This window comes from Melospiza melodia, chromosome 17 (genome assembly GCF_035770615.1).
Source record: "Melospiza melodia melodia isolate bMelMel2 chromosome 17, bMelMel2.pri, whole genome shotgun sequence".
Classification (NCBI taxonomy): domain Eukaryota; kingdom Metazoa; phylum Chordata; class Aves; order Passeriformes; family Passerellidae; genus Melospiza; species Melospiza melodia.
This window is the reverse complement of record NC_086210.1, coordinates 10217630-10236230: the sequence shown is the minus strand read 5'-3', so window position 1 is coordinate 10236230 and position 18601 is coordinate 10217630. Positions and strand designations below refer to the sequence as shown.

General features: G+C 53.5%; 1 non-coding gene and 1 pseudogene across 1 annotated transcript; one reads left to right on the top strand and one right to left on the bottom strand.

Annotated features, from left to right (window-relative positions):
- Window positions 1-411: 411 nt before the first annotated feature.
- LOC134426034 (antigen peptide transporter 2-like) lies at window positions 412-9892 on the bottom strand (annotated as a pseudogene).
- A 6351-nt stretch (window positions 9893-16243) lies between these two features.
- On the top strand, window positions 16244-16326 carry LOC134426102 (small nucleolar RNA SNORD45). The gene has a single exon (XR_010029878.1). It is a non-coding gene; the product is annotated as a small nucleolar RNA SNORD45 (small nucleolar RNA).
- Window positions 16327-18601: the final 2275 nt, after the last annotated feature.

Sequence of the window (18601 nt, the reverse complement as noted above, 5' to 3'; positions counted from 1 at the left end):
ATCAGGTAGAATTCTAAAGTGTATCTGGGCTGGATTCCAGAGCAGGATCAGGTGGGATGGATAGGGCAGCATTGGAGTGGGATTCCAGAACAGGATTGAGGGGATTCCAAAACAGATCAGGTGGTGTTAGTGGAGCAGGATTGGGGTACAAGGGATGCAGTAGGATCTGGTGGGATCCTTGCTCTCTGTGGGCTCTTCAGCCAGATCCAACCCATGGCGACAGAGACAGGGTGACACCAACTCTTACTCTCATCACCAGCTGAATGATCCATGGTGCAGGTCCAACCCCTTCCCTCTCCCTGCAGAAAGCCACAAATTGCTGGCAGAGTTCATCCTGCTGTTCCCACTCATCACACAGCAGCCCTTCCCAACAGACTGACTTCCTGTTTTCCCATGTTTTAAACACAAGAATTACAGTTGTTCAAAATGTTTTATTTCTCATGTATAAATACCCTGGTTTGGGCAATAAATCTCAGTCCCATCCTCCAGTGCCCAGCACTTCCTCTCAGGGAATGAGGAATAGAAAAGGGGACATTGGGAACTGGGATAAAGACACTGGGGATGGGGACACTGGGAAAGGACTGGGGACACCAGGAGCTTGGAGTGAGCACAGCAGGAGTGAGATGAGGACATGACACCCATGCCCAGATCCATTCCTTGGGATTGATTTCCCACCCTGTGCCCCATGTCCAGGAGCAGACATGGGGACCAGGGATCATGGGGGCATGGTGGATACAGGGGACACACACACATCCAGGGAATGGGCAGACCTGGGGGACACAGTGGGGACATGGGGGACACAGGGAGTTGGGATCCTGAGGATGTGGGGAGAAGGGATTCACAGGACACTGTGACTGGGGACACCAGGAGCTGGCTGGTGACACAAACACCGGGAATGAGGACACTGGGGCTGATTCCCCTTTATTCCCTGCCAGATGCAGCCCCCTTCTTGCTGCCCATCCCAGGGCCCTCGGGCTGCCCAGTGCTGCCTCCTCCAAGGAGCAGGCGGCTGTAGGTGCCGCGGCGTTCCCGCAGCTCCGCTGGTGTTCCCGTCTCCATCACGGCCCCGCGCTCCAGCAGCACCAGGCGATCGGCCCCGTCCAGCACCCGCGGCCGGTGGGACACGACCAGCATGGTCTTTGCCAGCCCAGTGCGCACCCAGCGCTGTGCCTGCGGCCAGAGAATGCTCTCATCCCAACCCATCCAGCTCAGAGAACACTCATCCCAACCCATCCAGCTCAGAGAACGCTCATCCAAAACCATCCAGCTCAGAGAACTCCCATTCCAAACCATCCAGCTCAGAGAACTCCCATCCCAACCCATCCAGCTAGGAGAACACTCATCCCAACCCATCCAGCTCAGAGAATGCTCATCCCAACCCATCCAGCTCAGAGAACGCTCGTCCCAACCCATCCAATCAGAGAACCCTCAGGCCAACCCATCCAACTCAGTCCTACCCTGTCCCACCTGATCCCACCCAGTCCCGACCAACCAATCCCATCCCACTCTCAGTCCCACCCTAATCCTATCATCCTGTTCTTACCATCTCCCTGTTCTCCATCCCATCCCCATGCCCACTATGCCATCCTGCCCACACTATCCCCATTCCCACTGTCCCATCCCATCCTACTCCTACCACTCCAACTCTTCCCATTGCACTCCATCTCTGTCCTCATCCCAGCATTCCCATCCCCTTCATTCCCACCCCATCCCACCCCACCCTATCGTATCTCCTTGTCTTCCTCCTTTGATTCTACTTTCCTGCCATCCTACACCCCTGGTCTCTATCCCATCCTACTATCCTGTCCTATTTCTCCACCTCGTTGACCCACACCACCCCATCCAATCCCTGTCTTCATCACATCATTCCCACTCCATGCCAATCATTATCCCTTATTGCCACTACCTCATCCCACCATCCCATTCCAGCCATCCCAGCCATCCCATCATACCCCATTTTCACCAACTACACCCCTATCCACACCAACCCCCTCCATCCCACCCCACTCACCGCTCCATCATCTCCATCATCCAGCGCCTCATCGAGGATGAGCACGGCGGGACGCCGGAGCAGAGCCCGGGCCAGGGCCACACGGCGCCGCTCCCCCGCCGCCAGCCGCCCCCCGCGCTCCCCCACCTCTGTGGGAGCGACCACAGGGGATCAGTGGGGTGCAGCCCTGTTCTCCCCTCTTGTCCCACCCCCCACACTCCCCCACCTCTGCGGGGGGACCCTGGGATCAGTGGGATCCCAGCACAAGAGGTTCCCCCCCTTCCCCTGCCCCCCACACTCCCTCACCAGTGTGTGAGCAATCCCATGGGATCAGTGGGATCTGACCTGCGTGAGCAATCCCATGGGATCAGTGGGATGTGACCTCAGGGATCCCCCGCACACCCCACCATGTGCCACCCACTCCGCTCTCCCATCGCTGCCAGAGGATCCTGGGATCAGGGGGATGTGCCCCAGGGGTGCCCCATCCATCCCCCTAGCTCTCACCAGTGTCCCAGCCCTGCTCCAGCCCCTGAATGAACTCCATGGCTCCAGCAGCAATGGCGGCCTCCCGCAGCTCTGACTCTTTGCAGTGCTCCAGCCCCAGCAGGATGTTCTCACGGATCGTTCCAGAAAACAGGACGGGATCCTGCGCCACCAGCACCACCTGCCCCAGCCCCAAGCCCTATGATGCTGTCTTGGCTCCTGGTGTCCCCACCCCTGTTCCATGACCCCATGCCACCTTGGTGTCCCCATAGTGTCCATCCCTGATCCCATTCTCCCCATCTGTGTCCCCAGTGTCCCCACCCCTGACTTTCCACTTTTCCCCATTCCTTTCATCCCCATCCCATTTCCCAATGTTCCTATCCCATTTCTTGTTGTCCACACCCTATTCCTGATGTCCTCTTCCCAGTATCCTCATTTCTGCTCCCATGCTCCTGTGGTCCCAGTTCCATTTCATTGTTTATTGCAGACATCTTTTATGGAAAATCCTTTCCTTAGGATTTTTCCTCCTGAGAAGCTGAGAGGCCTCAGGAACAAAATGTAAACATTGATTATCTGCTACTGTGGAATGCAACAGGTGCATCTGTGATGGGCCCATGTTGGATGTTTGTAATTAATGGCAAATCACAACCCAGCTGGCGCAGACAGAGAGCCAAGCCACAAGCCTTTGTTATCATTCTTTCCTATTCTATTCTTAGCTAGCCTTCTGATGAAATCCTTTCTTCTGTTCCTTTAGTATACTTTTAATGTAATATATATATCATAAAATAATAAATCAAGCCTTCTGAAGCATGGAGTCAAATCCTTGTCTCTTCCCTCATCCAAAAACCCCTGTGAACACCATCACAGTTGTCCCCTGACCCCTGTCCCCATTTTCCCCATTCCATGCCCAGTGTTCCCAGTGTCTCTGCTGTCCCACCTTGCGGTGCAGGTACTGGTGTTCATACTCTGGCAGCGGGATCCCATCCAGCAGCACTGTCCCGCTGCCAGGATCCCGCAGCCGCTCCAGCAGCGCCACGGCCGTGCTCTTCCCGCTGCCATTGGGCCCCGCCAGCGCCGTCACCTCCCCGGAGCGCACCTCGAAGCTCACGTCCTGTGGGATGGGGACAGGTGTGTGAGTCTGTCTGAAATATTCCTCATCTGCCTCACCATCATCATTGGGGGACCACTGAAGAGTCCCCACTGTCTAAAATCTCTGGTTCTGAAGGAGAAAGTCACATGCCAACAAGGCCCCGAGACCTGAGAGCATTGTTAAGCTGTTGTCCACAGGTGTATTTACTATATGCTACACTGAGCCCAATGAGAAGAAGAAGGGGGCACCTTGCCTTTTTGCAACAGTAGCCTTGGAAGCTGTCCCCTCTTTGCCTGGCTGGACTTCTCCTGAGTTTTGGGTGGTCCCCCACAAAAGACCCTTCACTCGTCTTACAACTGCCGTGACAGACGAACTGAGATGTAAGAAGCCTCTCCATCAAAGACCAAGACATGAAACCCCCATGTGAAAAGGCCCCCCACACTCTTTCCAAGGACTGGGACTGAGACCCCCAACCTGGGAGAGGTGTGTGGGGGAGGCAACCTAACCAAAGCAAGATGGATGTTGCAGGTGTGAGCAGTGGACCACGAAAACAATGGCTCACACCCACTGCTGAACATGGACTGTGTGTACCCCTTTTCCAAACATTATTCTTTCCTTCCCGAAGATACAATAAACTACCTTTGACTCGGTTGCAAAATCCATTCCCCTTCCCCCATCGAAAAAGAGTATAATTGGGGTCCAGATGGACTGCAACCCTGAGATCTCCCCGACGTAATAGGCGGATCCTCGACTGGACTGGACCAAAGGATTTCGTCTCTGCATTTGGTAGCTATATCCCCCTCCTTCTCTCTCTCTCTTTTCTCTCTCTATCTTTTTCTCTCCCTTAATCCCTCTACTGCATTTTGTGGTGGTCATTCAATAAAGCTGCATTCGTTTTATTACTGCAAATCTCCTGTGCCGTGTTGGTTTTTTTGCACCCTGAGATCAATCCATGAACTATCAAGAAACCCGTTTGTAAGGACGGATTGTGACAGCAGGTGATGCCAAAATTCCCACCCCTGGGAAACCCCACCTCCCCCCAGACCCACCTTCAGCACAGGGTGCTCTGGATTTCCAGGATATGTGAAGGAGACCTTCTGAAAAGTGACATGGCCCTGAAGCTCGGGGGGCTCCCGCGTCCCCCCGACATTCCCTGCGGGTTTCCGATCCAGGTATTCCCAGATCCTCTGTCCAGCAGCTGCGTTGGTCAGGAATTCATTGAAGCCGTAGAGCAGCACCTGGGGAGAAGGAAGGGGGTGGCACCGGGATGGACAGAAGCACGGTCGGATGGACAAACACGTGCATTCCATGGGATCACCTGGGTATGGTTACCAACTCTGTCCTGGTACAGCAGGAAGGTGACGAGGACCCCAGGAGTGATGGATCCGTCACGGAGCTGCTGGTGGCTCCAGCACCATGACCCGGATGGCCAGTTTGATCACCTGTAGGTGGGACAGGCATATTGCTGCCCCCAATCCACTCCTGGTGTCCCCATTCCATCTGCCCCCAACCCACTCTTGGTGTCCCCATTCTGCCTGTCCCCATCCCACTCCTTTGTGTCTTTATCTCTGTTCCTGGTGGCCTCATCTCTGTTCCTGGTGTCCTTGTTCCAGTTCTAGATGTCCCCATCTTACTCTTGATGTCCCTATTCCTGATCCTGATCTATCACAGACATATTCTCTGAAAAATCTTTTCACCAGGATTTTTCTCCTGAGAAGCTGAGAGGCCTCAGAAACGAAATGTAAACAATAATGATCTGCTGCTGTGGAATGAAGCAGGTGCATCTTTGATTGGTCTCATGTGGTTGTTTTTACTTGATGACCAATCACAGGTCCAGCTGTGTCAGACTCTCTGTTGAGTTACAAGATTTTATTATTCATTCCTTTCTAGCTTTCTAATGTCTCCTTTCTCTTTCTTTAGTATATAATTTTCTTTTAATATAATATATATTATAAAATAATAAATCAGCTTTCTGAAACATGAAGTCAAGAATTTTGTCTCTTTTCTCATCCTGGGGACCTGCAAACACCACCACACTGATGTTCCCAACCTTTATCCCAGTGTCCCCATCCTGTTTCTAATGTCACCATTCCCATTCCTGCCATGCCGTTCCTGAACTCAATGTCCCTGTTCTGTTGTCCCCATTCCTGGTGTCCCCATTGTACTCTGAGTGCCCCCATCTTAGCCGCTGGTTTCCCATTTCTGGTCCCAGTGTTCTCATTCCCAGTGTCCTCATCCCTGATCCTGGCATCCCCATTCTCTGCTGTTCCCATTCCCAGTCCCCCCTGACCCTGTAGACAAGGACGAAGATTGCCAGCTCCAGCTCTATCTGCTCCTTCAGCCTCAGCTCCTTGGCCAGGTTACATCTGTGCTGCTCCTCCTCCTCCTCCTCTGCCGAAAAGGTTCGGATGGTCTCAATGGCGGCAACAGATTCCTGCACCCCTGTGGCTGTGCGGGCGGATGCTTCCAGCATGGATCGCTGAAGGGCCTGTGGCAGCAACAGGGGATCTCCAACTTTCCCAGATCACCTTCCGGGCCCACCATCCACATCCCATCCCACCACACCCACTGCATCCCCACTATTGCATTCCCGCCATCCCACGCCCTTCTCTCTCACCCTCACCATTCCCATCCATTCTCCTAATCCCACCATCCCCATCCCCACTGTCTCATCCCATACCCACCACCTTATCTCATCCTTCTCTTCTCATCCACACCAGTCCCATCTCGACCATTTTGTTCTATCCTCATGTCAGCACTCCCACCATCTCACTCCCCTGGTCTTTATCCCCTTTCATCCCACCATTTATCATCCTCCTTTCCATTCTCCATCCCATCCCCATCATCCCATTCCCCTTGTCTTCATCCCCTTTCATCCCACCATTTCCACCTCCATCATCCTCCTTTCCATTCTCCATCCCATCCCATCCCATCCCATCCCCACCATCCCATTCCCCTAGCCTCCATCCCAGCTCCACCATTCCCACCTTTCTTCAGTCCCCTCCCACTCTTTCCCTCCTACTCCTGACCTGTTTGCGGGTGCTCTGGATGCAGCGGGTGGCGATTCCAAGGGGCACCTCCAGCAGTGCCAGCAGTGCCAGCTCCGGTGCCAGTCCTACCATGAACCCCCCCACCACCAGGGCCATCACCAGGCTCCGCAGCAGCTGGTTGGCTCCACTCGGTGCTGCCCTGCACACCCGTGGCACTTCCATGGAAAACTGAGCCAGGAGCTCAGCTGCAGGGTGGGAAAAGAGGTTGGGATTGTGGTGGGTGAGACCATGATCCCATCATGGATGATCCCATTTGGGATGGGAATGATGTAATGGGGAGCAGTGGGATGGGATGATGGGAATGGCTGTGGAGATGGTCAGGGTGGAATGGGGCAGGACAGGGGAAATGGGATGGTGGGAAAGGAAATGGTGGGATGGGGTGATGGGATGGTGGGAGGCAGCTGGGGATATGCAACAGGGTGGAGGCACGGGAGTGAGAATAATGGGGACAGAACAGTGGCTAGAATGGGAAAGTGGGATGGGGACAGGATGGAACACTGGAGTAGAATGAAGCCAGGAAGATGGCATAGGATGGAATTGGATGGGATGGTGGGAATGGGAATGATGGGGATGGAGTCATGGGATGGGATAACAGACAGATGGGATGGGATGGGATGGGATGGGATGGGATGGGATGGGATGGGATGGGATGGGATGGGATGGGATGGGATGGGATGGGATGGGATCAATGGGATGGGATGGTGGGAATGAAATGGGATGGGATCAATGGGATGGGATGGTGGGAATGGGATGGGATGGGATGGGATGGGATGGGATGGGATGGGATGGGATGGGATGGGATGGGATGGGATCAATGGGATGGGATGGTGGGAATGAAATGGGATGGGATCAATGGGATGGGATGGTGGGAATGGGATGGGATGGGATGGGATGGGATGGGATGGGATGGGATGGGATGGGATGGGATGGGATGGGATGGGATGGGATCAATGGGATGGGATGGTGGGAATGGGATGGTGGAAATGGGATGGGATGGGATGGGATGGGATGGGATGGGATGGGATGGGATGGGATGGGATGGGATGGGATGGGACGGGATGGGACGGGACGGGATGGGATGGGATGGGATGGGATGGTGGGGATGGGACTGGGGTGACAGACTAGCTGGGATGGGATGGAACAGGTGGGATGGGTCGGGGGGGATGGGGCTGGGCCGTACCCCGTTACCTGCTGGTGTTCCCTGGAAGAAGTCCAGGTCTTGGTGCACCAGGTGGGAAAAAAGCCGCAGGCTCAGGCTCTGACGGAGACGCGCCATCAACAGCATGAAGAGAGACCCCCGGCAGCCAGAAAACAGCACACTGTGGGGACACAGGGACACGGTGACATCGGGGACGTTGGGGACATGGGGACAGGCCCTGGGAATGCTCCAACCCACCTTGTGGCTCCAGCAGCCGCCACCATCCCGACAGCTCCAGCGGTGACTCCGTCCCCACTCCCGATGGCATCCAGCACCTTCCCGGTGGTGTACGGCCCCGCCATCTCCCCTGGGTGTCACTGAGGCTGCATCACCACGGGTGAGACCACTGACACAGGGGGACCCTGATTTGTGGGGGGCAGGATCCAGTCTGGGGAACGGGGATCTAATTTTGGAAAGGCGGGACACGATTTGGGCAGGAGACAATTTAGAGAAGTCAGGACCCAATTTGGGGGGTTTCGTGAAAAAATTTAGGGATTTTACACCCAATTTAAAGTGTCAGTACCAATTTTGGGGGGGTTCAGCACACAATTTTATGGATCAGAACCTAAACATAGGAGATCAGGACCTTAAGATCCCAGGTCTTAGAGGTCAACATCCATATTTGGGCATCAGACCATTAGTTTGATGGTCAGCACCCAATTTTGGGGGACCAACAGTCAAGTTTGCAGGGTCAGAACCCAATTTGGAAAGTGAGCACCCCATTTTTGCAGGGTCAGCACCCAACTGAAGGGGTCAACTCACAATTTAGGAGGGTCACCACTCTATTTTAGGGTGGTCATCACCTATTTAGGAGCTCAACACCCAATTTTAAGGCACCAGCATCCAATTTGGTGGGGTATCCCAGATTGGGGGGTTCCCAATTTGGGGCTGCAGAGCCCAAATTGGGGATGTCAACGCCTGTCACCACATGTCAACGTCCTAAGGTGACGTTAGGATGTTTGTATCCCCATCTGTGTGTTCTGTTTATGCTGGATATCATGTTCTGTGCTTTCAAGACTGGCTCTGAAGAGTGAAAGTTTTGCTTTGGTTTTGCTATCAGCCGCTCCCCCACGGCTGGCGGGACACAGACACAGATGGTGCTGCTTTTGCTTTTTGCTTGGCTTTTTGCTTTTCTCTTGCTTCTGCTTTGCTCCTGCTTCGCTCTTGCTTTTGTTTCTGCTCATTATTTAGTTTAGCTAAGCAGTCCGAATTTTTCCCTGGACTGTTTCTCCTTTCCCTTTTTTGGACCTACTTGAGCCTGCTCCAGACCAGGACCTGGGAACACCGAGAGTTTGCACCTTGTGGCTGCAGCAGCTGCCCCAGGACCAGAGGGACTGACAACAGAGCGACCACCCCCAAAAGAGACTTTCTGAATTTGTCATCTTTTTCAGAGTGGTGAAAGAATGTTGTCATCTGGTATTGTTCATTTTGTGTGCTTTGCCTGTTAAATAAACAGGTTCTTCCCACTTCTCTCTGAGGAATCTTTCCTGAACTGGTTTGGGGACGGGTTGTGTGGGTTTGCTTTCTGGAGGGGCCCCTTTTGGAGGTTTTCTCCCAGATTTGCCCTAAACCAAGACAGTCACCCACCAACGACAGCCAGCATGAGGCAGAGGACAGCAGCTCCAAGGACGTTCCTCTGCTCCCAGGTCAGTGCCAGAGCGCGCCGGACGCTGCTGGGAGCCTTGGGGACGCCTCCGGGGGTCTCAGGGACGCTGCCGGGGGCTGGGGGCGCGGCCCAGGCCAGCACGGCAGCAGCGTGGGTGACCCCGAGCCAGGCGGGCGCTGCGGCCGCCAACAGCCCCGGGCCGGCCCCGAGCGGCCCCAGGAGGCTCCGGAAGGTTCCGAACACCGCGGGGGTGGCGGCGGCCGTGACGGCGGCCGCGGTGGCTCCGGAAGGACGGCGAGGGGCTGGCAGCCGGGTGGCCGCGGCCAGGATGGGCAAGCGCAGGGCAGCCTCGAGCCACACGCCCAGCACGCCCAGCGGCGCCAGCAGCGGCACCAGCGGCACCAGTAACACCAGTGCCAGGGCGTCAGCACACCAGCAGCACACTGGGCAGGAGAGCGGCGGGTGGCAGCGCCATGGTGGGACCAGTACGGACAGTGCTCTCTGTGGGGTTCCCGGGAAATGAGCAACAGCCTGTGGAGACACCAGTTAAAACCAGTTAGGACTGGGGCGCTCCCCTGTGCACACCAGTGCTCTCAGTCTAGACTACAGTGCTCCCAGTCTGGCCCGCTGAGCTCAGCAGTCCACACCAGTGCTCCCAGTTCAGCCTGGGGCACTTCCCAGTCCAGCTTGGGGCACTCACCAGTCCACACCAGTGCTCCCAGTCCAGCCTGGGGCGCTCCTGAGTCCAGCCTGGGGCGCTCCCCTGTCCACACCAGTTCTCCCAGTCCAGACTACGGTGCTACTAGTCTGGCCCCCTGAGCTCAGCAGTCCACACCAGTGCTCCCACTTCAGACCCCTGAGCTCAGCAGTCCACACCAGTGCTCCAAATTCAGCCTGGGGCACTCTCCAGTCCACACCAGTGGTCCCAGTCCAGTTCGGGGAACTTGCCAGTCCACACCAGTGCTCCCAGTTCAGCCTGGCGCACTCTCCAGTCCAGACAAGACACTCACCAGCCCACACCAGTGCTCCCAGTTCAGCCTGGGGCACTTCCTAGTCCAGCCTGGGGCATTCTCTAGTCCATATCAATGTTTCCAGTCCAGCTTAGGGCACTCACCAGTCCCCAGCAGTGCTCCCAGTCGAGCCTGGGACTCTCCACAGTCCAGACAAGGCACTCCCCAGTCCGCACCAATGCTCCCAGTCCAGACTACGGTGCTCCCAGTTCAGCCCTCTCAGCTCCCCAGTCCACATCAATGTCTCCAGTCCAGCTTGGGGCACTCACCAGTTCACACCAGTACTCCCAGTTCAGCTCCCAAAAGCTCCGTTAAGGTTTCGCTTTCGAGCCCCCGCCCATCCCGCTCTGCCCCGCCCTCTCCCCGCCCTGCTCCGCCCCCATCCCCGCCCAGACCCCGCCTCCTCCTGCCCAGACCCCGCCCCCTCCGGGCACCGCCTCCTTCGCCTCTCAAACCCGCTCCAGCCCCCTCTGCCTGGCAACCGATGATGTCACCTCCGCTTTGACCTATCACAGACGCCATTTCAGGCGTGGGCGTGTCAGGCGAGGATTCCCGCGCGCGCGTTCCGGGAAACGGCGGCGGCTGCCGGGAAGGGACTGGGCCGGCATCGGGAGCACACCGGGACCGTCCGAGGGCGACACGGTCCGGACCGGGACACGCTGCGAGCAGCACCGGGGCCCGCACGGGCCCCCGGGACTGCCCGGAACCACCGGCGAGAAGAACCGGGAGCAGGACCGGGAGCCAGAAGGACAGACCGAGACCCACCGGACACAGCAGAACCCACCGGTCCCCGTGTCCCCGATACTGTCTCCCCCCATTCGCCGGTTCCTGGCCCTGCTGGGGCCCGAGGGCGGGCGATGGACGCTGGTGGGGAGCTGATGTCGGCTTCTGCTCTCGGTACGGGGGGACCCCGACCGGAGGCGCAGGACCCCTTTGAGGGGCTTTGGGATCCGATTTGTGGGTTTGGACATAACAGGACCCCTTTGAGGGGATTTGGGATCCGATTTGTGGGTTTGGATATGGCAGAACCCCTTTGAGGGGCTTTGGGATCTGATTTGGAGGATTTGAACATAGCAGGACCCCTTTGAGAGGCTTTGGGATCCGATTTGGACATAACAGGACCCCTTTGAGAGGCTTTGGGATCTGATTTTGAGGCTTTTTGGACATAACTGGAGGGGGACAGGATGCCGTGGGGGGTTGCAAGGCCAATTTGAAGGGTCAGGACCCAATTTGGGGGAGGCAGAATCTGATTTGAGCGAGGTCAGAAACCAATTTGAGGGGTCAGGACCCAATTTAGAGGTTTTGAGCACCCAGTTTGGGAAATCAGGATCTGATTTTGGGGTTCAACACACAATTTTGGCAGTGGTCAGGATACAATTTCCAGTCCTCTTCCCTCAATTCAGGGGTCACCACCCATCGTGGTGATGCTGATGCTGTGTCCCCACCGGTGAGGTGGCCGCCCCCTACTTCACGGGCCATGTCACCGACCGGGTGGCACAGGAGGAGGACGCCTCAGGCGCTGTGTGGCCCCTGGGGCTGGGTAGGTGGGTGACACCGGGTGAAATAAACAGGGCAGGAGACTTTTTCTCCTTTTTAATGCCTTTATTAAAAGTGATCAGCTCAAGGTTGGGAAGCTCGATGGGTCCGAAACTGCTCCCAGGGTGACTCGGAGGAGGAGGAAAGTGCAGCTTTGTCCACTAAAGGGCAGAGCTGGGGGTCCCACCTGTGACGGTGTTCACAGGGGTTCTTGGATGAGGGAAGAGATGAGGATCTGACTCCATGTTTCAGAAGACTTGATTTTTTATTTTATGATATATATTACATTAAAACTATACTGAAAGGATAGAAGACAAGGTTTCATCAGAAGGCTAGCTAAGAATAGAATAGGAAAGAATGATAACAAGGGTTTGTGGCTAGGACAGAGTCTGAGCCAGCTGACTGTGGTTGGCCATTAATTAGAAACAACCACGTGAGACCAATCACAGATGCACCTGTTGCATCCCACAGCAGCAGATAATCAATGTTTACATTTTGTTCCTGAGGCCTCTAAGCTTCTCAGGAGAAAAAATCCCGAGGAAAGGATTTTTCATGAAAAGATGTCTGTGACACTTCACCTTGGCAGCAACTGGTATAACTGGTTCACTCTGCAACCCTTTTTTGCCCAAAAAATTGGCAGATTTTTTTATTTATAACACCCCTGACCCCTCTGTCCATCCCCGCTGAGCCATCACAGAGCTGGGCTGTGACAGCCTGGCAGCTGAGGTCTTTGCTCAGGGTGAGAGGCAACAAAGGTTCTCAGCCTCTCTGCAGGCTCGGTACTTTGTTCCTCACCTCCAGACATCACTCTGATCTCTTAATTCTGTATTGGCTCGTTGTTTTGGGGTTTTTTTCAGTAAGTTTGGTGGGGTTGCTTCCCATGGCATGCTGGTCCCGAGGTTATTTTGCATTTTCTCTGATGCCCCCCCCCCCCCCCCCTCCATATCCCGTCCTCTCACTGTTTGGAGAGAAGGGCCATCAATTTAGCCTCAGGCAGGGCCATCCCGATACAAAAGAAGCGATTAACTAAAACGACTGGTGATTACAATAACAAACAGGTAGAACTTCACGGTGACTGTGTTCACAGGGGTTCTTGGGTTGGGGAAGAGATGAACATCTGACTCCATGTTTCAGAAGGCTTGATTTATTATGTTATGATATATATTACATTAAAACAATACTAAAAGAACAGAAGAAAGGATTTCATCAGAAGGCTAGCTAAGAATAGAATAGGAAGGAATGATAACAAAGGTTTGTGGCTCGGACAGAGAGTCTGAGCCAGCTGACTGTGATTGGCCATTAATTAGAAACAACCACATGAGACCAATCACAGATCCACCTGTTGCATTCCACAGCAGTAAATAATGTCAATGTTTACATTTTGTTCCTGAGGCATCTCAGCCTCTCAGGAGGAAAAATCCTAAGGAAAGGATTTTTCAGGAGAGATGTCTGTGACAGCCTGACTGCCTGTTCTGACAAAAGCCTGTGCTCTAAGAAACTGCTGCAGCCCAAGACAGAGATAAAGGGGGGGCCCTTGAACTCTGAAACAGAGAGAGAGGCTGCTGTGGAAAGCAGGGTCAAAATGACCCCAGGAATTCTTTCTGATAAAGAAAAATTCACAGGAAATGTAACAGGAAATCAGTAGAATGAATATGTATGAACTTGTTGTGAAATTGCATGCAGATGTATTTGAGAGGGAGCTATGTGACTGTGTTCTCAGGGGTCCAAGGATGAGGGAAGAGATGAAAATCTGACTCCGTGTTTCAGGAGGCTTGATTTATTATTTTATGACATATATTATATTAAAACTGAGCAGCCCAGCTTCTGTCCAGGCATTATTTCTTCTAAACAGCCCATTATCGGTCCAGGGATTATTTATCCTGAGCTGCCCAGCTTCTGTCCAGGGATTATTGATCCCAAGCACCCCAGTTTCTCTCCAATGATTATTGATCCCTTGCCTGTAGGGTTCCTGCACACCTCAGTACTCCTCAGATGATTGAGCAGCCCAACTTCTGTGTGGGGATTATTGATCCCAAGCAACCCAACTTCTGTCCAGGATTATTGATCCTGAGCTACCCAGCTCCTGTCCAGGATTATTTCTCCTGAGCAGCCCAACTCCTGTTCAGGGATTATTGATCCTGAGCAGCCCAGCTTCTGTCCAGGGATTATTGATCCCTTACTTGTAGGGTTCCTGCACACCCCAACACTCCTCAGGTGATTTAGCACCACAGTAGCCCCTGGATGCAGAGACATTTCTCCATCACATTTAAAAGAAAAGTTCAGGTGGGTTTTCCAATGAGCAATGTGGATTTCCCTGGAGTTCAGCAGCCAGGATCACATACCCCAGAACCAGAGCTTCTGTATCCCTATGGAAAGGTGGTGGCACAGGGAATATCTGCTCTGCTGCTCACAAACAGCTGCAGCTGCTTTGGGTGCCTGAACATCTGCAGTGACAACTGCACCCAGCTGTTCCTGCTGCAGGGAGCGATTTTGGGAAAACATGGGCAGGATTGAGATGCTGTTCCCAGGTGCCTTCTAGAGCAGTATCAATAATCTTTCTGGAAGGAATGAGCTCCTGAGATTTGTTTTGCATTCTTTTATAGAAGAAAAGAAATTTATTAAACTGTTGGTTTGTCCAGTGTCATTGAGAGATGGCACTTTCAGCCTCCAACCCATGGTCACTTTTAAAAACCTATAAATGTTAGTCAGAAAATAAACTTCCTTTTCCTTCACCTTCAGAATCCCTGAAAAGAACTGCTGCACCTCACCTGCACCTGGGTGCTGGGCCCCAGCTCCTGAGGGCAGCATCATCTCCCGGCTCACCTGTGACACAGGTACCAGCTGGGGAGTGAAAGAGCTGGGGCTGGGTGATCCCAGCGACAAAATAAAGCTATGCCTGCTTTTAATGTACGAATTGGTGTTAAAAAGTGTGAAAAACGCTAATCACGTGTTTTTAAATTTTCAAAAAGTTGAATGATAATAAAATGGTTATAAAAATAGCAATATAATTAGAGTAATAATAATTTGGACAATTTGGATTAGGACAATAAGAGACAATAGAAGCAAAGAGTTATGCATGTCCGGGTACCTTTTTCTGGGCAAAATAAGCCTGATAAAGGACACACGTTAACAAGGGATTAACCCTTAAAAAACAATAACCTGTTGCATATTCACACACCTCATACATGATGCATAAATTCCATTCAAACACAGGATTCTGTCTGGTCAGTGTCAGCTTCTTCCTTTGAATCCTGACGGCTTCTTCCCGAGTGAGGCGGGAAGAAGTTCGTTTCTTCTGATAAGAGAGCAATAAATTCTCTTTCTCTGAAAGATTGAGGTGTCCTTTGGCTGCTGACTGGTGTGCGTCCTTTCTTTTAAAAAAAAAGTATCTTACATAGCATAGTTTCTATTTTAACGCTTTGTTACAATCTACAACTAGATTTAACACACTACTTAAGAAAACTAATACAGCATCACTTTCCAACGTAACACACAAAGTATTCGTTTGAATATCTGCCAAAAGCCAATCAGAAACCGCGCGTTATTCAAAATGCCCATTGCGTTGGGTGGAAGACGCTGATTGGTGCCGGGGCAGGCGGAGGCGGCTGCGGGCGGGTCCCATTGCCAGCCCGGCCCTGCCCGTTCCGGCCGCGTGTCCCTGGCAGCGGAGCGGCGGCGGCGGCAGCGGGTGCGTGGTGCGGGCCGGGCCCGGGGCTGGTGCAGGGCTGGGCGGATCCGCGGTGCCCGAGCGGGGCTGGGGGGGCCGGGCAGATCCGCCGTGCCCGAGCGGGGCCGAGCATGGCCGGGCAGATCCGCGGTACCCGATCGGGGCCGGTGCAGGGCTGGGCCGATCCGCGGTGCCCCGAGCGGGGCTGGGGGGGCCGGGCAGATCCGCGGTGCCCGAGCGGGGCCGAGCATGGCCGGGCAGATCCGCGGTACCCGATCGGGGCCGGTGCAGGGCTGGGCCGATCCGCGGTGCCCCGAGCGGTCGCTGCTCCGAGCGCGGTCCCCGAAGGGCGCTGAGGCCCAGGGCCCGGCGAGGCGGCGGAGGGCTGAGGGCGATGTGGGCGGCGGGGCCGAGCCGAGGCCGCGGGAAGAGCCGGGCCGGGGCGGCTCTGCCCGGGGTGGGTTTTGCTGCCAACAGCGGCACCGGCTCCAGCGCCGGGCCAAGGGCTGCTGTGGCAGGGCCGGGCTGCAGCCACAGAGAGCGGCCCTGGGCGCTGGAAACGGCGGCTCCGGGCTGGGAGGGCCCCAGCAGCAGCAGGAGGAGGCGGTGGCCGGGCCCGGGATGAGCGCTGGCATGTATTATCTGAGCGGCTCTGATGTCTTTCACGCTTTAGCTCTAGAATTGCTCTGAGGCCCGGCCCGCCCCCGATCCCTCTGGCAGTGCAGCTTTTCCCACTACTGGCATCGAGTGCTCAGGCCAGGCTGGGGCGCAGCCTGGGGAGAGGGCTCTGAGGCAGAGGTGGAATTTTCCAGAGGAGAAATCCATTTGGATTGAGGTGAAATGTGCATCTGTGAGTTCAGTCTGCAGCTTGCTGTTTAGTCTGACTGTGACTGTGTTCACAGGGGTCCAAGGATGAGGGAAGAGACAAGGATCTGACTCCATGTTTCAGAAGGCTTGATTTATTATTTTATGACATATATTATATTAAAACTATACTAAAAGAACAGAAGAAAGGATTTCATCAGAAGGCTAGCTAAGAATAGCAAAAGAAGGAATGATAACAAAGGTTTGTGGCTCGGACTCTCTGTCCGAGCCAGCTGACTGTGATTGGCCATTAATTAGAAACATCCACATGAGACCAATCACAGATCCACCTGTTGTGTTCCACAGCAGCAGATAATCAATGTTTACATTTTGTTCCTGAGGCCTCTCAGCTCTTCAGGAGGAAAAATCCTAAGGAAAGGATTTTCCATAAAAAAAGTCTGTGACACTTATGCATAGTAAACTTTTTTCCCAAAGAAGTTTCCGTATTCCAAGAGCTGTTTAGCATGGGTCCTCCTCAGTTCCACCTTTTTAGGGCATGTGTATTCCTTGGTTGTGGTTTTGGTCCTTTCTTATCATCTTCAGTTTTGGCCGCTGCCCACACTGCCTTCAGAGGATGAGTGCTGATAGCTGGTAATTAACAACAGAAATAAAAACTGTATCTTTATAACAGTTTTTTTAACAGCACCCATATAGAAAGTTATTTTAACAGCACCCATATAAAATCCATGTTAACATTTGCACAAAGCCAATACTGCAATCTATAGCAGGCCAAGGGCCGGGCGCCCCTTGGCGGCTCCGGCCTGGCAGAATTTTGGGGGTCCCGGTGTTTGGTGCCGGCAGAGCACCAGCGCTGGGCCGGGGGTGCGGGGGACCCTCCCTGGGGGGGAGTCGGGCTGCCCGGGGCAGGCGCTGCAGCATCAGCCCGCAGCCACGGGGGGATGGCCCGGGCCCGGCAGGCTGGGGGCTGGCACAGCGGAGAGGGGGCCCCGGAGCTGGGGGAGCCTCTGCAGCCTGCGGTGTCAGACGCCCCGATAAGGGGGAGCCCAGGAGCCTGGAGATGGTGGCACCATGGACAAGGGACACCCATGGTGTGAAGAATGCATATTTTATGATTGGCTCTTTGCAAATATTAAAACGAATATTATGTGTTATGTTAGAATGTTATGCTGTATTGATTTTTAATTGATTTTTAATTGTGTTAAATATAGTTTAGGTTATAACATAATGTTAAAATAGAAACTGTGTATGTGAGGTATTTTTTAAAGAAAGGAATGAGGTACTCACAGCAAGATGGCAGCCACAGGACACCTAAATCTTTCAGAGAAAGAGAATTTATTGCTCTCCCATCAGAGGAAACTAACTGCTTCCTGCCTCTCTCAGGCTTGAAGATGCTGTCAGGATTCAGAGGGAGAAGCTGACACTGACCAGACAGAATCCTGTGTTTGAATGGAATTTATGCATCATGTATGAGGTGTGTGAATATGCAACAGGTTATTATTTTTAAGGGTTAATCCTCGGTTAATGTGTGTCCATTTTTGGGCTTATGCTGCCCAGAAAAAGGTACCTTGACGTCTGTTACTCTTTGCTTTTGTTGTCTCATATTGTCCTAAATCCTAATTGTCCAAATTACTAATGCTCTAATTATATTACTATTTTTATAACCATTTTATTACTATTTTAATTTTAAAAACTATTTTTAAAAACATTTTTACTATTTAAAAACATTTTACATACTATTTTTATAAACATTTTATTACTATTTAAATTTTAAAAACAAGTGATTGGCGTTTTTCACCCTTGGGTACCCTGGGTGCTGAAATGAGGACCCTGCACAGGCAGCACCCCTGGGCCCCTCTGACTCACCTGGGGAGCCCAGGGAAGGAACCTCTGGGATTGCCCCAGCAGCCCAGAGAGAGGGGACACCAATACACACTGGGGCTGCAGGAGCCCAGACAGGAGGGAGCCCCTGAACTGCAAAGTAGGGAGACCAGAGAGGGGAACTCCTTGGTGGGTGTTTTTTTGCTGAATTTTGGTGGTTTGGGGTTTTTTGAGGGTGGCTGAATCCTGGTGGTCTGGAGGTTTTTATGGACATCAAACACCTGGTGAATTCTAGAGATGGAGTCAGGCAGGAGAAACAGCCAGTCCC